Source organism: Trachinotus anak, unplaced genomic scaffold (assembly GCF_046630095.1).
Source record: "Trachinotus anak isolate AG129_WGS33_773 ecotype Australia unplaced genomic scaffold, CSIRO_AGI_Tana_v1 ptg000007l, whole genome shotgun sequence".
In the NCBI taxonomy this organism is placed as follows: Eukaryota; Metazoa; Chordata; class Actinopteri; order Carangiformes; family Carangidae; genus Trachinotus; species Trachinotus anak.
The window spans coordinates 19,190,290-19,197,381 of record NW_027273858.1 but is presented as its reverse complement, the minus strand read 5'-3'; positions in this window follow the sequence as shown (position 1 = coordinate 19,197,381).

Below are 7,092 nucleotides of genomic sequence, written 5' to 3'. Positions count from 1 at the left end.
TGCCAATTATATTTTTTGTACTGGTGGGAAGAGTGAATAACTGTGACATCAGAGAGTCAGTGAGTCCTCTGTGTGGTTAGGTTTAGGCAACGGAAGCACTTTAGTCAGGGAAGGTTGGAGAATAATTATGATTTAGGTTCAACATTGATGAATTAAACACATAGGACCCTCTGTACAAGAACAAGATCTTATAAAGACACACAAGTTTCAGACTGACGCAGTTGTCATTTTCCCATCCAGCGTCCATGTTGTTTAAATAGCAAATACACTTGCAGCCATCTGTGCTCCCATGGGCGTATTGGTCTTAAAATGAGGTGTGGTCAGGCGCATTACTGACATTGCTGAAGTAATCACACAATTGGCCAATTTTTATTGGTCGCTGTTATTTTAAGGACGCATTGTCACAGGAGTAATGTGTGCCTACATAAGTGGGCGCACAGAGCACATAAACTCTGCCTGTTACGCACAAGCAGTGAGCTGACAATGCACGTAGATGTTTGGATAAGTCAGATGGAACGTTACAGGCTCAGAAGGTTGGAGCATTATTTGTGACATACTGTGTGTTGTATTAACTTTGTTGTGCACCATGGATGTCTCTTGCATGAGGCTCTGCACTTACCCTGGTAAATCCACCAGTGTTCCCCATACATCGTCTAAGTTTTATTTACACTTCTCGCAGAATATAAAGTATTTCTAACACTGTGATTTGTGCCGGTACTTCACTGTAGAGCTGTGCACAGCAGGTTGATGTGTTCTACCTCTGCTGTGTGTGTGTGCCAGGGCTGGGCTCACTGGTCAGACACAATATGTAATCAACTGACCGCACACAGAATCTAATTCTGTGAAACACCATTATAGCATGATTATAACAGCAATACAATTTAAAGGGAATGCGAGACAGCTCTTTGATTGGTTTGTTGGATGTTACACCCAAAATGATAACTTAAAAGTGATATGGACACACCTTAAATGTACTTGTGCCACGTGCTTCAGACCAAGAACTCTGGATCATTAAGATAGGGCCGATACTATCTTGTGCTGTAATTGTCATTCCGTAGTAATTCCAGGTTTCTGTTCAGCACTGTAGCCAGGCTGACAGACAGCTACAGCTCTGTTGATCCATCTATACCTTTAGCCCTCAGTTGTAATGACTTTATGAGCTTCTTTACAAATAAAATTGCCCCTGTTAGAGAAAAAATTCACCATCTCCTCCCCACAGCTGGCTCAGATGTACTGTCCAGTTCAGCAGCCTCAGAGTCCACTGTAACTGGTTTATACTTTGACTGTTTCTCTCCTGTACATCTCTCTGGGCTCACTTCAACAGTTTCTTCATCTAAACCATTGACTTGTCTTCTAGACCCTGTTCCAACAAGGCTGTTCAAAGACGTTTTTCCTTTAATCAACACCTCTGTTTCAAGTCTGATTAACTTATCTTTATCAACTGGTTATGTACCGCAGGCTTTTAAAGTTGCAGTAATTAAACCTCTACTTAAAAAGCCTGCTCTTGATCCAGATGTTTTAGCCAATTATAGACCTATATCCAACCTCCCCTTTATTTCCAAAATCCTTGAGAAGGTCGTTGCAAACCAGTTATGTGATTATTTGCACAGGAATGGTTTGTTTGAAGATTTTCAGTCAGGTTTTAGAGTCCATCACAGCACAGAAACAGCTCTGGTTAAGGTTACCAATGATCTCCTCATAGCCTCCTTGTCTCTATACTTGTCCTGCTAGATCTTAGTGCTGCATTTGACACCATCGATCATAAGATTCTATTACAGAGACTGGAGCATATGGTCGGCATTAAAGGAACCGCACTAAGCTGGTTTAAGTCATATTTGTCAGATAGACTCCAGTTTGTTCATGTTAATAATGACTCTTCTCTCAACACTAAAGTCAGTCATGGAGTTCCACGAGGTTCTGTGCTAGGACCAATACTTTTCACTCTATATATGCTTCCTCTAGGAAACATTATTAGGAGGCACCAGATAAATTTCCATTGTTACGCAGATGACACCCAGCTGTACTTATCCATGAAGCCAGGTGAGACTAACCAGGTAGCCAAGCTTCAGGTCTGTCTTAAGGACATAAAAACCTGGATGACCAGTAATTTCTTACTCTTAAATTCAGACAAAACTGAAGTTATTCTAATTGGCCCAAAACACCTCAGAGATACACTATGTGATAATATACTGACTCTGGATGACATCACCTTGGCCTCCAGTGCTACAGTCAGAAACTTTGGTGTCATTTTTGACCAGGACTTGTCCTTTACTTCACATATAAAGCAAGTCTCTAGGACAGCCTTCTTCCATCTGCGTAATATTGCTAAAATCAGACCCATTCTGTGTCTAAAGGATGCTGAAAAACTAGTTCATGCATTTGTTACCTCAAGACTGGACTACAGTAATTCTTTATTGTCAGGATGTCCCAGAAATTCAGTAAAAAGCCTCCAATTGATCCAAAATGCAGCAGCACGAGTACTGACAGGAACTAGGAAATGAGATCACATCTCTCCTGTGTTAGCTTCTCTGCATTGGCTCCCTGTAAAATCCAGGATAGAATTTAAAATCCTCCTCCTGGGGCAGAGCCTTCAGCTGTCAGGCTCCTCTCCTGTGGAACCAGCTCCCAGTGTGGGTTCGGGAGGCAGACACCCTCTCTAACTTTAAGATCAGGCTTAAAACTGTCCTGTTTAGTAAAGCTTATAGTTAGGGCTGGCTCGGGTATGTCCTGACCCATCCCTTAGTTATGCTGCTATAAAGCTAGACTGCTGGGGGATTCCCATGATGCACTGAGCGCTCTCTCTCTCTCTCTCTCTCTCTCTCTCTCTCTCTCGACTACTTTATGCCATTAAATTTGTATTTTTTTTTTCCTGTAGTTTGTGCTTCTCCTCTCTCTCCCTCTCTCTGTCCTCATTCTGCAGGTATCTCTGCCTCTGGAGCAGCAGGATCCAGATCCACCACTACTCATCATTACTATTAACCACTGTTATCTGTCATTATTATTGATAACACCATTACCTATACAGCTGTTCCTGGTCTCTCTCTCTCTCTTTTCTCCTCTCTCCTCCCCCCACCCCCCCTTTTCTCCTCCTAAACCCAACCGGTCGAGGTAGACGGCCGCCCACCCTGAGCCCGGTTCTGTTGGAGGTTTCTTCCTGTTAAAAGGGAGTTTTTCCTCCCCCCTGTTGCCAAGCGCTTGCTCTTTGTGAGATCTGTTGGGTTTTTTTCTGTAACAAAGTAAGGTCTTGACCTTACCCTGTAAAGTGCCTTGAGATAATGTATATTATATATGATGTATATTATGATTTGGCGCTATACAAATAAAATTGAATTGAATTGAATTGAATTGAATTGAATAGTCTTAAAGAAACTATTTGTAAGTTTTCTCAGCCAGCGAATGTGGTTTCATGCCAAGAGTGGGTGGTGGTGGTATCGCTCAACAAGAGCTTTATAATACGTCCTCTGAGCAGCACTAAGTCTTCAGGGCAGACTGGAGGCTGCAATGAATCATTAGCAGAAAGTGTCGAGATGGGCCAGGGCTAGCTCGTTAGCATGCTAACTTCAGTCGAAGAAAAACATGATAGACACAAGAGTTAATATTGGCATTTCTTTCTACCCAAGAGTCACATGTTGTTTCATTTATAAACCAATTCAGTATGTTATTAAATGTGCACTTAGCAAAACTTTGCAAAACTTTGCAACTTGGGAGATGCGTCGCTTAAAAATATATCCTCATTATGTTGATGCCTGTGTAACCAAACATATTTGCTATTCAAAATTAGCAGTATGTAAATGTAATTTCTAGGAGATACAGTTGATTGATGATATGGTTCAAATTGGCGTGTGTGCGTGTGCACGTGTGAAGAGAATAAAAATGTCCCACTCTGAGGAAATAGTATAAATGCTGGAATTTGATTTAGATATGGAGGTAAAATTTGATGTTTTAAAGAAAGAAAAAGCTTTGCCATGTAAAATATGAACATTGTGTTCAGAAATCTCGTATTGCTGATCTGTACAGTAGTAATAGATGATTTTTTTTCACTTTTTATGTGGGGAAAACCATGTTAAACACATGTTAAACATTTGTGTGTAGTTTAATATACGTCTGAGAGTAACTTTAACTCTAAAAGTCTTGCTGATACAGAATTTTTACAAAGCAGTTAAAGACATAAAAGTGGCAACACAAAATAAGTGCACCCTTTGAAATCACCTGGTTTTCTCAACGGTCATAAAATGTGATCTTCATCTCAATCACAAGTGTAGATGAACACAAACCATGTAATAACACACAAGAAATTCTAATCTTCTGCTGCTCAGATTTGCACAACGTTTAGGAGGCGTTTCACTCTTCCTGCAAAACTGCTTGAGCTCAGACATATTCTTAGGATGTCAGGTTTGAGCTGCTCTCTTCAGGTCAGTCCACAGCATCTCTACTAGATTAAGGTCTGGACTCTGACTGGGCCACTCCAACAGGTGGATTTTCTTTGTTTTTCTTCGTGGAAGTGTATGGTTGCATAAAACTGGAATACTCAAGTAAAGTAAAAGTACCTCATATGTACATAATTAAAACACTTGATTAAATGTACTGAGTTACACTCCACCACTGGTTTTACATGGTGAGAAGTGAAAAACAGTAACACCACAGAAGAGTAGTAGTTTTCATTCATTTTTTCTTCTCACAATAAGCTGTAGTACTATTAGTAATACTATTATTTTATATAGCCTGCAAACCATAGGAAATATATTATAATATGTGGTACATTGTCATGCTATAATTGATGGTTGTGTTCTACTCAACACCACCATGATTTGCTCTATATTCATTACATTCTGTCTCAGTGCTTATGAACTTTACTGCCTGGATCCAGTTTTACCCTCTGAGATGATTAAAATTTCATTTAATCTTCTTGAAACTCATAATTTCAGTGATTTATGATTTTTTTGAAAGGGCAAATTTAAGGCCTTTAGGTTGCCATCCTCACATTTTACGATTCTTCCCTGACCAGACTGCAAACTAGCACTTAACCCAACACAGACCTTCGCCAAAGACCAAGGCTGTAATTCAAAAGCCCCCCTGTGTGTTTGTTATATAGGCTATCCCCACGACCGAGAGTCTCCCCGTCTCCCCCAATGCTTCCAGTTTACTTCCTTGTTCCGCCTGACTGGCATGGCGTAGACATGGGCCCTCTGTCTGACGGGCTCCGGTTGCAGCAGCAATATAAACCTGCTGGAGCCGGGGAGATATAACAGAGCCCTCACCTACACATATACAGGCACAGACCGCATATACACACAAGTAGCATTTACTGGCTAGGTCTTTCTTTTACATGAAATGTGTAATCTCAGTGGTTAAACAAAGATATATACATTAATAAACATGTATGTACATATGTACAGACATCACGAGAATGAGAGAGCTTTACCAAAAGAAAGGAAATGAAAGAGAGAGAGGGGGAATGCAGGGGGTTATGAGAGAGGACGTCTGGAGCAATAAAGGCTGGTACCAGCGTTCAGAGTTTAAGGGCCAACAGGGCTTCGGATATGAATCTTGCCCAAGCATGGCGACCTCTGACCTTCTCCCAGAAGCCCCTGGGGGATGCAGCAAGGTTATTGTCTTCATCTTTCTCCCTAACTCCCAGTGACCTCCTCTGTCTTCCATCTGCACAAGTCCATTACATCCATTTATTTCATCGCTACAACTATCTGCACATAAACTGCTCTTTTCTCCTCTCTGCTCTATTCAGTTTCTGTCGTTCCCGTCCATTCATGGCCTGAACAGAGCCATCGATTCATCGGCCGGACATGACCGTATTGTGTTAGAATGCGAGGATGAGAAAGGGAGAAAGAGGGAGAGTATGCTTGGCCATTAGGGCGACACTGAAAAGCGTAGAGTGGTCCTGGGGGTCAACATGGAGGAAAGTGGACGGGGGGTGAGTGGGATCCACGCTGGACCAACTTTAGACTGTTCTGTGTGCTGCAGCACATTCTTTGTCTGGGGCGATTGATACAATGGTTCAAAAGGACTCCACACTGATTTAACACCCATCAGTCATCCACTGTAAGCTGGCAGTACATGTCATGTGAAAAGGTCTTCTCTCTATGCTAACTGAACTAGCTAATTAGCTAACAGAAAACAGATATTTTACATTATACGTCATAGAAGGCCTGTAGACTCTTCTTGTCATCCTTCATACTCATATTTATCTCAATGTTTTCTGTATTGTCTGTTGCTAACGGCTTCACATTGTTGGAAAGGGTAGCTACGTGATTGTATTAGTGTTACTGTCCCTTGCAAAACGTAGTGGTTTGTCATGGGAAAAGCCTTCCAGGGGTCTTTTGTAGACAACTGCAAAAGGGAGTCACAGAGCAGAATTTAAACTTCTGGGAATGATTTCAGTACAAAGGCTGTTGTTGTCAGGATGTGAGCTGCAGTTAGCTTCAACAAGACAGCACTGTCCAACAGGAAGATGTTTCACTGGGTCTTTGTGCTGCGCTGCTTAGTCTTACACTGATCAGATTACTTTATTTGTTCTACTGACTGAAATCCTTCCTGCAAATACACACTCGACTCCATGCATGCATGTCCTTCTTCTCCGTGGTCAGAGAACCCGGGGTTGGACAGTAGGGATTCGTGGTCGGGGTAAACAAATAAATTCTCTCTGTTTAAATGCAGAAGCTCTGGTCCCATCGTGATCTTCAGCCCCGGAGGGAAATCAAAAGCTTTTCTGCCAGCGTTTATTTCAGCAGCTCAACACTTTTAATCATGACATCACCTCACTACATAACAACAAACAGAGCAAGATGTAATTCAATGACCTTTTAGCTGAGGGACCATCAACAAGGCTCTTGGCCTCTTTCTCCTGTTCCTTATGCAACTCCTTCAAGACCTGATCCTCTTTCCCCTTGGGTCTCCAGGGTCCAAGGCACAGATGAAGGAAGAAGGAAGGAGTAAGCTCATAGTTAAGGTTGTGCATCTGTGACTGGAGCATGACAGACTCACATTCTGGCTGGGAGAGGATAGAGACAAAAGGATAAATGCCTCCTTTACCATGTCCCACGTGAGACCATAGACAGTCTGAACGGCCTCTATAAG